The 16,365-nt window shown below is 45.6% G+C and overlaps 1 non-coding gene across 1 annotated transcript; it reads right to left on the bottom strand.

The window, feature by feature from the left end:
- Positions 1-1,932: 1,932 nt before the first annotated feature.
- Positions 1,933-2,039, bottom strand: LOC126023494 (U6 spliceosomal RNA). Its single transcript, XR_007500612.1, has one exon. It is a non-coding gene; the product is annotated as a U6 spliceosomal RNA (small nuclear RNA).
- Positions 2,040-16,365: the final 14,326 nt, after the last annotated feature.

The following is a 16,365-nucleotide window of genomic DNA, read 5'->3' as shown; positions in this document are numbered from 1 at the left end:
GTGGCTTGCCTTGCAGGCAGCTATATCCACTCTTGCCATCAAACTGTTGGAAAACAATATGGAAGCTGTTCCAAAAAATTAAAACCTGAGCTTCCATCAGACACATCATGTGCGCATCTTGGTGTATACCAAACAGCCTTCAGAGACAATTCCTCAAACACATCTGCTCCTTTGTTTTGTTTTTATTTGTTTTTTTTTTTTTTTTTTTTTTTGGTTTTTGGGCCACACCCGTGTGATGCTCAGGGGTTACTCCTGGCTATGTGCTCAGAAATCGCCCCTGGCTTGGGGGGGACCATATGGGACGCCGGGGGATCGAACCGAGGTCCTGATCCTTGGCTAGCGCTTACAAGGCAGACACCTTACCTCTAGCGCCACCTTCCCGGCCCCTGTTTTTATTTGTTTGTTTTGTTTTTTCAGCCACACCCGGTGACGATCAGGGGTTACTACTGGCTATGCGTTCAGAAATCGCTCCTGGCTTGTGGGATCATATGGTCCAGGGGGTCGAATCGAGGTTCGTCCTAGGATAGCACGGGCAAGGCAGACGCCTTACCGCTTGCACCACCACTCTGGCCCCCTTCTGCTCCTTTGTTAAAGCAGCATTAGTCTCAATGCTCAAAGTCTGGAAACAATGCTATTGGCCACAAAAACCAAACTATGCAGATAATTATATGACAATATGTATACATAGATAGGCATAGGTGTGTGTATATATATATATATGTATATATATACATATATATATATATATGTGTGTGTATATATGCCATGTGTCTGAAAATGAAGAGAATGAACAGTATCATGCTGAAAGAAGTTACCGTATTTTCCGGCATATAAGACAACTTTTGAAACAAAAAAAGTCAACCGAAAATCGGGGGTTGTCTTATACGCCGAGTATATCCCGAAAAATGTTTCAATATGCCGCTAAACGAAAATTGTCTGAATATTGCCACAAAACGAATTTTCCAACTCAATCCTGCACCAATCACTGCAAGGCTGCCCAGACCGCCTCTCTAACTCAGCCAATCCAAGCAGGCTTTTTATGCATGCAAATTATACAGTGTTATGTATGCAAATTATACAGTGTTCTGTACCCGAATCTACACTGTCAAAAGCCTGCTTAGATTGGCCAGAGTCAGAGAGGACGTCTATTACAGTATAACCTTTGGACCTTTGCTTGTTGTGATTGGCTCACTGTGGAAGATACAGTTGCAGTACAGGAACATTCTGTCTTATACAGCAAATATAGGCCTAAACCTATGTTTTAACTGTAAAATTAGGGGCTCCAGGCTCAGAAATTGCTCCTGGCAGGCACAGGGGACCATATGGGGTGCTGGGATTCAAACCGATGACCTCCTGCATGAAAGGCAAGTGCCTTACCTCCATGCTATCTCTCCGGCCCCCAGGAAATAACTTTTCTTCGTTTCCCCCCATTAGAATTATAGTATCTTCTTGGTTGAGGTGGTTAGTTTTAGAAGTGCTTTCTCTATACTGATTTATACTTTTCTTTCTTTCTTCTTTCTTTCTTTCTTTCTTTCTTTCTTTCTTTCTTTCTTTCTTTCTTTCTTTCTTTCTTTCTTTCTTTTTTCTTTCTTTCTTTCTTTCTTTCTTTCTTTCTTTTCTTTCTTTTCTTTCTTTCTTTCTTTCTTTCTTTCTTTCTTTTTCTTTCTTCTTTCTTTCTTTCTTTCTTTCTTTCTTTTTTTCTTTTTCTTTTTGTTTTTTTTTTGTTTGTTTGTTTTTGGGCCACACCCGGTGGTGCTCAGGGGTTACTCCTGGTTATCTGCTCAGAAATACCTCCTGGCAGGCATGGGGGACCATATGGGACTCCAGGATTTGAACCAACCACCTTAGGTCCTAGATCGGCTGTATTCAAGGCAAACGCCACTGTGCTATCTCTCCGGCCCCTCTTTTTTTTTTTTTTTTTTTTTCTTTTTTTTTAATATGGAACGTTTCACGAATTTGCATGTCATCCTTGCGCAGGGGCTATGCTAATCTTCTCTGTATCGTTCCAATTTTAGTATATGTGCTGCTGAAGCGAGCACAGATTATACTTTTTCTGTCAGATAAACAAATGTTTTTCTAGCCGTTTGGGGCCAATATGATCACCCAATCTAGAAGGTATCATTTTTTTCTAGTCATTATTTTATTTGAGGTACAGAGGTTTTTTTTAAATTGATGATTCTTTGTATATATCCTAACATACAGATATTTATCTTAATTTGTTTCTGTGATGTTGGCCTTAGATTTTAGTTTGATTCTCTTAGTTTTTATAGGTTTTGCAATTGACACAAGAACTCAAAATTAGCCACCATCACTCAAATATCAAAGCCAGGAAAAAAATTCACTGAAAATCTGTGAATAAAATGAAGGGATAGTTCTATGAAATAAAATGGTTTGAAACTACCTATGGGCACACACTTTTGGACTTGGGAAGAAAGCCAGAGACTTTCTGCTGGTTGGTAGATGAGGAGGTCACAGAATATCATGGAGGAGATGGAAGAAACACTGCATTTAAGACAAGGCCTTCACCTCCTGTACAATCTCTTCACATCTCAAAGATCCTGGATTAGTAACACCAGAACATGTAAGCCCTTGCAGCCAAGCCTCAACTTCAGTGGCAATTAAGAATGTGGAAATCCTGGCCCGGAGAGATAGCATAGCGGTGTTTGCCTTGCAAGCAGCCGATCCAGGACCTAATGTGATTGGTTCGAATCCCGGTGTCCCATATGGTCCCCCGTGCCTGCCAGGAGCTATTTCTGAGCAGACAGCCAGGAGTAACCCCTGAGCACCGCCAGGTGTGGGGCCCCCCCCACAAAAAAAAAAAAGAATGTGAAAATCCTCATTTCCAGAGACTTTTACCAGCTAGGTTATTCTGGGCAGCACATCATCCCAGTCACCAATTTCAAGGACCCAGCCACCCCAAAGATTTCCAATTTTCTTCTAAAGTTTCTATTACCTTGGAGATATGATGCTTCAGACTGGAATTAAATCCCCCCCATAAGTAATAGCCCCCAAAACCACTCTCTCTGTTTCTGCAAATCTTAAAAATCTCTAGGAAACAGAACAATAGTACAGTGCCAATGGCGCTTCCTTTATATGAGAATGATGAGCATTTGATCCATGGCATTTAATATGGTATTCAGGAACACAAAAACAGACCAAATAACCCAAACTCCACACAAAACTCCAAACAGCCCACGCATGGAATAGCAACATAATTCAACTAGTAAAATAACTGCTGAGCTCCAATAGCCTCCCAAACTCACCTAACAACTTTTTCTTTGTTTTTGACCAATATCTATATGTTTCTTCAATTTTATTCATTTAATTATTTTTGTTTTGTTTTGTTTTTGTTTTGGGGCCACATCCGGAGGTGCTCAGATGTTACTCCTGGCTGTCTGCTCAGAAATAGCTCCTGGCAGGCACGGGGGACCCTATGGGACACTGGGATTCGAACCAACCACCTTTGGTTCTGGGTCGGCTGCTTGCAAGGCAAACTCCACTGTGCTATCTCTCTGGGCCCTCATTTAATTATTTTTTTGTGGCACAGCTGCAATAACTAGGGGCCACTTTTTGCTCTGCACTCAGAACTGACTCCTGGAAGGGATCAGTGGGCCTTATAGGTTGGAACCCTGGTCAGCGACATGCAAATAAAGGCCCTACTAACTCTACTTTTGTATGCCTTATGGAAACTTTATTTTACTGTTGCTATTGTTGTTGTTGTTGTTGTTGTGGTGGTGGTGGTGGTGGTGGTGGTGGTGATGGTATAACTACTGGATAGTTATAACAATAATTGGATATTTTCAGGGCTACTCCTGCCTGCACTTTAGAATAAGTTCTGGCAGTACTCAAGGGACCTTATGGGATGCCGAGGATCTACCCAGATTGTCAGTGTCAGGCACTGGCCCTATGCACAACACTATTGCTCTCCACTTATACCTTCCAAGGTAGGTGGGCCTGAGTGACTGCACAGCTGGTAGGCAATGGCCTCACAAGCAACCGACCTGTTGTGTAAACATTTCCAAGGGACTATTATGTTACTGATCCTACCCTAATCAGTGATTGTGCCCTTCCCTAGGGTGTGACCTGGCATTCTGCTCCCACCCTGGGGTGGTACCTGATTCTGCTCCCACCCTAGAGTGGTACCTGATTCTGATGTATAAAAGCAAGGGTCTGTGGAAGGCAGGGGCTTTTTTTTGAGGGCTGATTCTGGGGCTTTTGGCTTCAGCCATGTCCACTGAATAAAGCTGATATCTTCTGAAGCCTGACTGCCTGTTAGCTTTATACCTGCCACATTCACCTCAGAACTGCCGGCTGAACGGGGTGACAGACGCGTGCTCCGAGCTGGAGGAGAAAGACCTCATCCTCCATCTGTCCATCAGTCAGCCCCATCAAGGGCTGATTTGCAACACTGACCTGGTTCAATTCTTGACATCCAATTTGATCCCTTTGCCTGCCAGGAATCACTTCTGAGTGAGGGCAAGGGGGAGATGCCCAGAGCACCAACAGGTGTGGCAACCAAACCAAAAAGGAAAAAAGGGTGGTGGGACCTCACTGCACTGATGGGCTTCGTGGATCAAATCTGGGTTAGGTCTGCCATGTGCAGGTTGCTGTCAAAGGTGCTGTGCTATTTATCCACACCCAAATGATTCCACTCTGCCCAAAAGGAAGAACACCATTTGGAAAAACACCTAGACAGGCATCCTCTAAAATTTCTGTTGATGAAGAGTTGGACTGAAGATGCCCTAGCCATACCTCAGAGCATCATGAACCAATGGATGTCCTCTTCCTGGAAAATAGCTACTGGTGGATGAGAACCATGCCTCCTCCCCTACCTTGATTGGAGGATGCTTACAGTCCTGCCTTGCTGTATGGTTGAGCCGATTCCATTGACTATAGGCTCATCTCTTCCAGTCTTGTCAGCTAGTGGCAGCAGATTCTGCTTAGTGACTGGAAGCGAATGGGTGGTGGGGGGCTGCTGGGCTGCGGGCAGATCATTCTGAGCATGAATTCCGGTTGAGGTACATGGTGGAGACTTGAGGGGACTTTATGTGGTGCAGAGACTGGTTTGGGAAAGCCCGATGTTCCTGCGTGTGACTCCTGTAGCAGCCTCTGAGCTATTAGCCATGAGACAAGGCAGGTTGGACCCTCCTGCCTCACTGCCATTAACTCCTCACACGTTCCAGATGCCACTGCCTAGCTTCCTTCTTCCTAGTCGGGGAACAGTCAGGTAGTGTCCGGCCCAGCCTTTGCTTTGATTTGGGGTCACCCTGAAAGTGTTCAGGCCCTGTGTTCAGCCATCAGTCCTGACAGGTGTTGGGCTTGGGGTAGAGACTGGGCTGTCATTTCTGAAGCTTGCACATTCCTTGCTGTCCAATGATGAGAAGAATGACGGGCCTAGGGTGTGCTGCTGTGGGCACCAATGTACGGGGCACCGCACTACGAGTGGCTTGGGGTGTGGCCCAAGACAGAATGAAGTCACAGTGCGTATTGGCTGGTTCTGTTGCCCCTGGAGAAGGGATGCAACCAAGCACTGGTGCACTGGTGGCTCGTGAGAATTGGGGAGCAGAGAGCCGGCATCTTCTTGATGGTAAGTCCTTCAGGCAGTGTGCTCCCTTTGCTGGGGTCCCCAGCACCCCAGAGGGACCACTGACCCCCTCCAAGTTTGATCTTTGTGTACAGAGCTATGAGTCAAGATACGTACAGTCAGGGGTACGTATGGTGGGAAGGAACCCATCACTTCCTTCCAGGGCTTCCTAGGTCACCCTAGCAAGTTCTGGGAAAACCAGGACTGAGGAAAGTTGCACTGGGATCATTCCTGGAGGCAATCTGGATAATAAAAATTCCAGGGCTCGAACATGACTAGGCCACATGCAAGGCAAGCGGCCTGCCCTCTGTATTCCTCTCTGCCTCTGCTGGGACTTTCCTATTTTAAGTCTAGTGCCTGCGGGGAAGCCCGCTGGAGTACCCTCCCTGAAAGGCCCTCCTGACTTGAAAGGGCTTGCTTAGGAGATCATCTTTTCCCCCATCAGATCTTCAGAGGAGCCCCCTACCTTCCCTTCTGGTACAGTTTGGGGTATACCCCTTGAAGATTCTGGTACCCACCACCACACCTTTTATTCTGGTGCAGAATTTGGAGCTCAATATTCACGTGTGCAAGGCAGCAGTGTGTCCTGAGCCTGGAAACCTTCATGGGTTCCAGAAATGCTACTAGTGGGAGGTGCTTGCCTTTGCAGGCAGCTACTTGTTTTTTTTTTTTTTTAGTTTTTATTGTGACCAAAGTGCATTACAAAACTTTCACTGCATCATTTATGGTACATAGTGACAATGAATGAGGGGCATTTCCACCACCAGTGCTGTCCTCTCTCTGCCCCTGTTCCCAGTATGCATCCCATATCTCCCTCCTTTACCTCCCAGAATGCTAGTGCAACTGGTCTCCACTTTACAGCTTGTTGTAGATTTAGCATCCATTCCACCGTCATTGGAGATAAAAAGGATAAGAAAAAAGGGAGAGGGCCGGAGAGATAGCATGGAGGTAAAACGTTTGCCTTTCATGAAGAAGGTCATCGGTTCGAATCCCGGCATCCCATATGGTCCCCCGTGCCTGCCAGGAGCAATTTCTGAGCATGGAGCCAGGAGTAACCCCTGAGCACTGCCGGGTGTGACCCAAAAACCACAAAAAAAAAAAGAAAAAAGGGAGAAAAAAATTTAGTGACAACTACCAAAAAAAGAAAGAAGAGAGAGAGAAAAAAAAGAAAGAATAGAAAAATGGAAGAAAAAAGAAAAAAGTGGACCCGGCAAATAAAAAAAATAAAAATAAATCTCTAAATAATAACCACAAGAGTGAAAAAGAAAAAGTGGAAGAAAAAAGAGAAGGAAAATAAAGTCAAAAACTAACAAATCAAAACAAAACAAACAAAAAAAAAAAGTATGGGTGCTGGAGTGGCAGGGTTTGGCGTTCTCCACACTTTTTTTTTTTTTTTTTTTTTGGCATAGGCACAGTAAGCAATGGGGAAGAAAGGGAATTCCTATGGCCTAAGAGATTCAGGGTTTCTCCATCCTTGAAGGCAGCTACTTTCACCCCTGCCACCAAACTGCTGCAAAATAATGTGGAAGCTGTTCCAAAAAATTAAAAACTGAGCTACCGGGCCCAGAGAGATAGCACAGTGGTGTTTGCCTTTCAAGCAGCCGATCCAGGACCTAAGGTGGTTGGTTCAAATCCCAGTGTCTCATATGGTCCCCTGTGCCTGCCAGGAGCTATTTCTGAGCAGACAGCCAGGAGTAAGCCCTGAGCACCGCCGGGTGTGGCCCAAAAAACCAAAAAAACAAACAAACAAACAAACAAAAAAACAACTGAGCTACCAGGCCCAGAGAGATAGCACAGTGGTGTTTGCCTAGCAAGCAGCCAATCCAGGACCAAAGGTGGTTGGTTCGAATCCCGGTGTCCCATATGGTCCCCTGTGCCTGCCAGAAGCTATTTCTGAGTAGACAGCCAGGAGTAACCTCTGAGCACCGCCGGGTGTGGCCCAAAAATCAAAACAAAACAAAACAAAAAAATAAACTGAGCTACCATTGGACACAGCATGTTAGCAACTTGGTGGCTACCAAATGATCTTCAGAGACAATTCCTCCAAAACATCTGCTCCTTTGTTAAAACAGCATTAATCTCAATAGTCAAAGGCTGGAACAATGCAAGTGGTCACAAAGCTAAACTATGCAGATATATATGACAATATGTATACATAGATAGACATGGGTATATATGTATATATACATATATATATATCATGTGTCTGAAAATGAAGAGAATGAAGAGTACCATGCTGTTGTTTTAATTACAAATTATAAAGTCTAAAGTCCTTGTATTGAGGTGAGGCCTTTCTTAGCACACAACCTTTACACCTTCTTCCAGAGGTCTGAAGGCACTAGATAAACTGTAGTCAGTTTAAGTTTCAGCAGAGTCCACACAGTTTATTCCATGGCCTTATACACCATTTGCAGACTGTCATGTGTGCTTAACTCATCTCTTTCTCTAAGGAGCAATCTCTGTGTCTCCCTCACTACTGATCTCCATGCTTCCTTGCTTCTTTTCCTTCCTACCATTAACCCCAGGCAACACCTTAAAATCTTTATTCCAAATCACAGACTCCTTCCAGGTTTGAGTGTGTCTGACCACCCAGGTATATTAACATTTCAATAGAAAGTTTAGGGCATTAGGTGAAGGAATTCCTCACATCATGGTGAAAGAAGTGAATCAGGAGAGGTACAGATATAGAACTCACTCATACATAGGCTGTAGATAAGAAATAACAGGGAAGGGGCCAGAGAGATAGCATGGAGGTAAGGTGTTTGCCTTTTTTTTTTTTTTTTTTTTTTTTTTTTGGTGGTTTTTGGGTCACACCCGGTGGTGCTCAGGGGTTATTCCTGGCTCCATGCTCAGAAATTGCTCCTGGCAGGCAAGGGGGACCATATGGGACGCCGGGATTCGAACCGATGACCTCCTGCATGAAAGGCAAACGCCTTACCTCCATACTATCTCTCCGGCCCCAGGTGTTTGCCTTTCATGCAGGAGGTCATCGGTTTGAATCCCAGCGTCCCATATGGTCCCCCAAGCCTGCCAGGAGCAATTTCTGAGCCTGGAGCCAGGAATAACCCCTGAGCACTGCTGGGTGTGACCCAAAAACCACAAAAAAAGAAAAAAAGAAATAACAGGGAAGAAGCAATAGCACAGCTGGTAGGATATTTGCATTGCAATGTCTGGGCAGACATGCCAGAGGGTCATTCAAGCCTGCCAAAGGTAATTTTTGATCACTGATACTGGAAAACACCTGAGAGCTGGGGGTCTGAAATCCCCCAACCCCACCAAAAAAGGAAATAACCAATGCCTGAAGGCAGCAGAACCTTAGAATTGACCTACAGAACCAAGTGAGCCTCACTAATGTGAGGCGATAACTCATTGCAGTTTGAATTTGAATTTCCTGATAGCCAATGACAGAATAATGATTTTCATATATCTATTGGCAATCTGTATGTTTTTTCATGAAGTATCTTTTTGTCACTACCCAACATTGGTAAAAGAAAAAATTTTTGATTGTGGTGGTGAAGTTTTAAGTAGTGCTTTCTCTGTACTAGATTATACTTTTTTCTGTCAGACAGGCAAATGTTTTCTACCCATTTGGGGCCAATATGACCACCCAGTCTGGAAGGTATCATTTTGTTCTGGTAATTATTTTGTTTGAGGTACAGAGGTTTCTTTAATTGATATTTTCTTTGAATATATTCTAACATAAATGTTCTTAATTTGTTTCTGTGATTTTGATATTAGTTTGTTTCTCTTAGCTTCTATTGGTTTAGACATTGACACTGAGGTCTCAAATTTAGCCATCACTAAAATTCAAGACCACAAAAAAGGGTGTCAGAGCAGTGGCGCAAAATGGTAAGGAGTCTATCTTGCGAGCACTAGCCTAGGACAGACTGCAGTTCGATCCCCTGGCATCCCATATGGTCCCCCAATCCAGGAGCGATTTCTAAGCATAGCCAGGAGTAATCCCTGAGCATCACAGGGTGTGTCCCAAAAAACAAAAACAAAAAACAAAAACAAAAAAAAACACAAAAAATGAGTGAATATCATGAAAGGTTCTATGAAAAAACATGATTTGAGACTATGTATGGCCACAAACTTTGGAGTTGGAAGAAACCCAGAGATATTCTGCTAGTAGGTAGATGAGGAGATCACAGAAGAACGTGGAGGAGATGGAAGGAACACTGCATTCAAGGCAAGGCCTTCACTTCCTTGCTATCCTGTCCTATCTCTTCACATCCCAGATATCCTTCAGAAGCACATGCAGCCAAGCCTCAACTTCACTGGCAATGAAGACTGTGGAAACCCTTGGTTCCAGAGACATTTAGCCCGCTAGGTCATTCTGGGCTGCACCTCTTCCACAGTCACCAATTTCAAAGAACCAACCACCAGGTCAGTGACTTGCAAAGAAAGGCCCTACAAGCTCTGTTCTCATATGACCCATGGCAAATTTTATTTTGTTGTTGTTGTTGTTGTTGTTATAACTACTGGATAGTTATAATGATTAAATGCTCCAGGTCTACTCCTGTCCTTTACTTCGAAATGACTCCTGGCAGTACTCAAGGGATCTTATAAGATGCCTAAGAGGATCTAATCAGATTGTCAGAGTGCCAGGCGAAGGACCTGTGCACAATATTATTGCTCTTCACTTCTGCCTTTCCAAGGTCGGTGCGCAGATTGAGTCACAGGGCAGAGTGTGACTCACAACAGCACAGCTAAACATTGGCCTAGCAAGCAACTGACCCGGGTTCAATTCTTTTTTGGGGGATTCACACCCAGCAGTGCTCAGGGGTTACTCCTGGCTCTATGCTCAGAAATCGCTCCAAGTAGACTCAGAGGACCATATAGGATGCCGGGATTCAAACCACTGTCCTGCATGCAAGGCAAATACCCTACCTTCATACTATATCTCTGGCCCAGCCAGGTTCAATTCCTAACGTCTACTTTGGTCCTCCTTGCCTTTCAGAAGTCATTTCTGAGCGAGGGCAAGGAAGAAGTCCTGAGCGCTGCCACGTGTGGCAACCAAACCTAACAGGAAAAAAGAGCAGGTGAGAGAGACATCACTGCGCAGGGGGATTCGTGGATCAAATCTGGATTGGGTCTGCCTTGTGCAGGTAGGCGTCATAGGCACTATCTCTCCACACCCAAATGATTCCACTCTCAAATGATTCAAAAGAAAGAATACCATTTGGAAAACTCCTAGGAGTGTCCCTTGAAATTTCTCTTGATGGAGTCTATAGCTGAAGAGGCAGTAGGCACACCTCAGAGCTGGAGCCAGAGAGACGTGGAGCAATGGTGTGCTTTTCCTGGAAGGACGGTACCAGTGGGAGAGAACAAGGCCTCCTCCTCTACCGTGATTGGAGGGCACTTACAGCCTCACCCTCCTGTGTGGTTAAGCCAATTCCTTTGGTGCCAAGGCCCAAGTCTTACGGTCTTGCCAGCTAGAGGAAAGCAGGTTCTGGTCAGCTAGTGGCAGTGGATTCTACCTAGTGACTGGAAGCGAAGAGGGTACGGGGTCCTGCTGATGCTGCAGGCAGATCATTCCGAGCATGAATTCCGTTTGGAATACGTGATGGAGACTTGAGGGGACTTTATGTGGGAGTAGGACGAGCTTGGAGAAGGCCAAAATTCCCGGAGGTGCCTCCCACAGCAGCCTCTGTGCTGTTAGCCTTGAAGGGCAGGCAGGTCGCTGCCATTGACTCCTGACACTTTCCAGAAGCAATTTCTAGTCGTCTTCTTCCTAGTCAGGGGAAGGTCAGGTTGTATTCAGCCCTGCAGTTGCTTTGATGTTTGATTTGGGGCCACACCCGAAAGGGCTCAGGCTTGACCCATGGCCCTGAGCTTGGAGATCAGTCCTGACCTGTGTTGATGCTGGGGATGGAAGTCGGGGCGTCGTTTCTGAGACTGTCCTACCTTCCTCGCTGTCCTACACTGAGATGAATGTCGGATCTAAGGTGTGCTGGGTGTGGGCACCAAGAAATGGACACCGCAGGACGTGTGTCTTGGGGCGTGGCCTCAGATGGAATGACGTCACAGTCAGTGCTATGGGCTTGGTTCTGTTGCCCTTGGAGAAGGGAGACCCCCAGTGTTGGTGCACGGATGGTTCGTGGGAATCGGGGAGCTGAGAGAGCGCTGCTTCTTGAAGGTAAGTCCTTCGGGCAGTGTGCTCCTCTTGCTGGGTCCCCAGCACCACAGAAGGACCACCGAGCCCCACTATGAGTGATTTCTGTGTACAGAGCAGGAGTCAAGATGCATACAGTCATGGGTGGCCTCCAAACACAATCCACCGCTTCCTTCTGGGGTCACCTTGATCACCCTGGCATGTGCTGGGAAAACCAGGACTGAAAAAGTCACACTGGGATCATTCCTGGAGGTGATGAATCATGGGATAGATACTTTGGGGTCCAGGGGTCGAATATGACCCAGCCACATGCAAGGCAAGCGGCCTGCCCTCTGGATTCCTCTCTGCCTCTGCTGGGACTTTCCTAGCTTAGCTATTGTTCCAGTGGTGGAGCCCCCGGAATACCCTCCCTGAAAGACCCCTCCTGACTTGAAAGGGCTTATTTAGGATCTAGATCATCTTTTTCTCATCAGACCTTCGGGGGAGCCTCTATCCTGCCTGCAACAGTTTGGGGGTATACACACCCAGAGATGCTGTGGGGGATGGACCCATGTGTTCGGCACTTTCCACCCCCTTGAAGATTCTGGGACCAACCACCACCCCTTATATTCTGGGTGCAGAGTTTGGAGCTAATATTCACATGTGTAAGGCAGCAGTGCATCCTGAGCCATGGAAATCATCTAAGGTTCCAGAGATGCCACTAGTGGAAGGTGCTTGCCTTGCAGGCAGCTACTTCCACCACTGCCATTAAACGGTTGCAAAACAATATGGAAGCTGTTTCAAAAAATTAAAAACTGAGCTTTCATCAGACCCAGCATGTTAACATTTTGGTGTCTACCAAATGGCCTTCAGATACAATTCCTCAAAGACAACTGTTCCTTTGTTAAAGCAGCATTAGTGTCAATACTCAAAGGCTGCAAACAATGCAAGCGACCACAAAGCTAAACTCTGCAGATAAAAATGACAATATGTATACATAGGTAGGCATGGATAAATGTGAGTGTGTGTGTATCATGTGTCTGAAAATGAAGAGAATGAAGAGTATCATGCTGTTGTTTTATCTTTTTTTCTTTTGGTTTTTGGGTCATACCTGGCAATGCTCAGAGATTACTCCTAGCTCTATGCCCAGAAATCACTCCTGGCAGGGTCGGGGGACCATATGGGATGCCTGAATTCGAACCACCATCCTTCTGCATACAAGGCTACCTGCATGCTATCTCTCCAGCTCCCACGCTGTTGTTTTAATTATAAAAAAGTCTAAAATCCTAGTGTTGAGGGGAGGCCTTTCTCAGCACGGCACCTTTACACCTTCCGCCAGTGGGTCTGAAGACACTGGATAACTGGGTAAAAATCATCACAAGCAGTCAAAGTTTCATTGGAGTCAGCTCGGTTTATTCCATGGCCTTATACACCATTTGCAGATTGTGCCATGTGTGCCTAACTCATCTCTTTCTCTAAGGAGCTCTCTCTGTCTGTCTTCCTCACTACTGATCCCCATGCTTCCTTGCTTTTTTCCTCCCTACCCTTACCCCCAGGCAACACTTTATATTTTTTTATTCCAAAAATCTGACCTCTCCCAGGTGTGAGTTAGTCTGACCATCCAGGTGATATTAATATTTCAATAGAAAGTTTAGGACATGGCGTAAAGGAATACCTCACATCATGCTGAAAAAAGTGAATCAGGGGGCCGGTGAGGTGGCGCTAGAGGTAAGGTGTCTGCCTTGCAAGCACTAGTCAAAAAAGGACCTCGGTTTGATCCCCCGGCGTCCCATATGGTCCCCCCAAGCCAGGGGCAATTCTGAGCGCTTAGCCAGGAGTAACTCCTGAGCATCAAATGGGTGTGGCCTGAAAAACCAAAAAAAAAAACACAAAACAAAAAAAAAGAATAAAAAGTTTAGGGGCCAGATGAGGTGGTGCTAGAGGTAAAGTGTCTGTCTTGCAAGTGCTAGCCAAGGATCAAGACCGAGGTTCGATCCCCCGGTGTCTCATATGGTCACCCCAAGCCAGGGGCAATTTCTGAGCACTTAGCCAGGAGTAACCCCTGAGCATCAAACGGGTGTGGCCCAAAAAACCAAAAAAAAAAAAAAGTGAATCAGAGATGCAGAAACAGAACTCATTCATTCATAGGTTGTAGATAAGAAATAACAGGTAAGGAGCAATTGCACAGCTGGTAGGGCATTTGCATTGCACTCACTGATCCAGATTCCATCCTGGCCAGACATGCCATAGGGTCCCTCAAGCCTGCCAAAGGTGATTTCTGATCACTGATACTTGAAAACACCCGATGTTGGCTTAGTTTGCTTCTCTTAGCATCTAGTGGTTTAGTGATTGGCACTGGAGACTCAAAATTAGCCACTGTCACTCAAATAGCAAGGCCACAATAAATGTCACTAAAAATGGTGAATAAGGGCCCAAAGAGATAGCACAGCGGTGTTTGCCTTGCAAGCAGCCCATCCAGGACCTAAGGTGGTTGGTTCGAATCCCGGTGTCCCATATGGTCTCCCGTGCCTGCCAGGAGCTATTTCTGAGTAGAGAGCCAGGAGTAACCCCTGAGCAATGCCGGGTGTGGCCCAAAAACCAAAAAAAAAAAAAAAAAAATGGTGAATAAAATGAAGGGAAGGTTCTATAAAACAACATGGTTTCAAACTACCTATGGACACAAACTTTTGGACTTGGGAAAAAAATCCAGTGAACTTCTGCTGGTGGGTAGTTGAGGAGGTCACAGACTAACGTGGAGGAGATGGAAGAAATAGTGCATTCAAACAAGGCCTTTACCTCCTGTCCTATCTCTTCACATCCCAAAGATATCCTGGACAGACACCGAAGAGATAGCATGGAGATAAGGCGATTGCCTTTCATGCAGAAGGTTGGTGGTTTGAATCCTGGCATCCTATATAGTCCCCTGAGCCTGTCAGGAGCGACTTCTGAGCATAGAGCCAGGAGTAACCCCTGATCACCGTTGGGTGTGATGACCCAAAAACCAAAAAAAAAAAAAAAAAAAAAAGATATCCTGGACTAGTAACTCCAGCACACAGAAGCCCTTGCAGCCAAGCCTCAACTTCAATGGCAATGAAAACTATGGAAACCCTCAGTTAAAGAGAAATTTAGTCCACAAGGTCATTCTGACAATGCTCAGCCTCAATCACCAATTTCTTTTTTTTTTTTTTTTTTTTTTTTTAGTTTTTGGGTCACACCCGACAGCGCTCAGGGGTTACTCCTGGCTCTCTGCTCAGAAATCGCTTCTGGCAGGCACAGGGGACCATATGGGATTCCAGGATTCGAACCACCGTCCTTCAGCATGCAAGGCAAACACCTTACTTCCATGCTATCTCTCTGGCCCCTCAATCACCAATTTCAAGGAAAAAAATCAACCCAAAGATTTTCGACTTTTTTCAAAAGTTTCCATATTCAGGGCCAGAGAGATAGCATGGAGGTGGGGCATTTGCCTTGCATGCAGAAGGATGGTGATTTGAGTGCCAGCACCCCATATAGTCCCTCAAGCTGCCAGGAGCAATTTCTGAGCATAGAGCCAGGAGTAACTCCTGAGTGCTGCTGGGGGTGACCTCCCCAAAAAACCCAAAAAACTCCCATATCCTTGAGTTATGATGCTCTGTAATGAGATTGAATTTCCCCCTGTAAAAAAAAAAATAGCCCCGAAAACCACTCTCTCTGGCTCTGCAAATCTCAAAACTCTCTAGGAAACAGAACAATAGAACAGTGGGAATAACACTTCCTTTACATGAGAATGATGAGCATTTGATCCCTGGCATTCCAATTAAGTATCTCAGAACACCAAAACAGACCAAATAACCCTACCTCCACACAAAACTCCTAACAGCCTAGGCATGGTATACCAATAATACAACTAGTAATATCAATGCTGAGCTCCAACAAATTCCCCACACTCGCCTGACAACCTTTTCTTTGTTTTTGGGCATTAGCTATAGGTTTCTTCATATTTTATCTATGTATTTGGGGGAGACATGGCTGCGGCACTTAGGGGTCACTCCTTGCTCTGTGCTCGGAATTGACTCCCAGAAGGGATCAGTGGACCATATGGAATGTCAGTTTTGAACCCAGGTCCGAAGTATGCAAAGACCTTATAGGATGCCGAGGATCTACCCAGAGTGGCAGAGTGCCAGGTGAGGGCCTGTGCAGAATACTCTTTGCACTCCACTTCTGCCTTTCCAAGGTTGGTGGGCAGACTGCCTGAGCAACAGCACAGCACAGAGGCCTAGCAAATGACCGAACCAGGCCCAGTTCTTGACATGTGATTTGATCCCCTTGCCTGCTAGGATTCATTTTTCGAGCGAGGGCAAGGAAGAAGCCCTGAGCACCGCCTCGTGTACAACCAAATCAACAGGGAAAATATGGGGGGTGGGACTTCACTGAGCTGGTGGGCTTCGTGGATCAAATCTGGATTGGGTCTGCCGTGTTCAGGTAGGAGTCAGAAGCTCTGTACTATCTCTAACGCCCAAATGATTCCACTGTACTCAAAAGGAAGAACACCATTTGGAAAATCTCCTAGAGGGGCGCCTTCTGAAATATCTCTTGATGGAACCTTCCCCTGAAGATGCCGTAGCCACACTTCAGAGGCAGAGTCTCAGGCAGGGACTTGGATCAAAGGGTGAGCTCTTCATGGAAGGACCGTTACCAGTGGGCGGGA

The sequence above is a fragment of the Suncus etruscus genome, chromosome 11, assembly GCF_024139225.1.
Source record: "Suncus etruscus isolate mSunEtr1 chromosome 11, mSunEtr1.pri.cur, whole genome shotgun sequence".
NCBI lineage: Eukaryota > Metazoa > Chordata > Mammalia > Eulipotyphla > Soricidae > Suncus > Suncus etruscus.
Note: the sequence above shows the minus strand (reverse complement) of the source record. Positions and strands in the feature narration are given on the sequence as shown.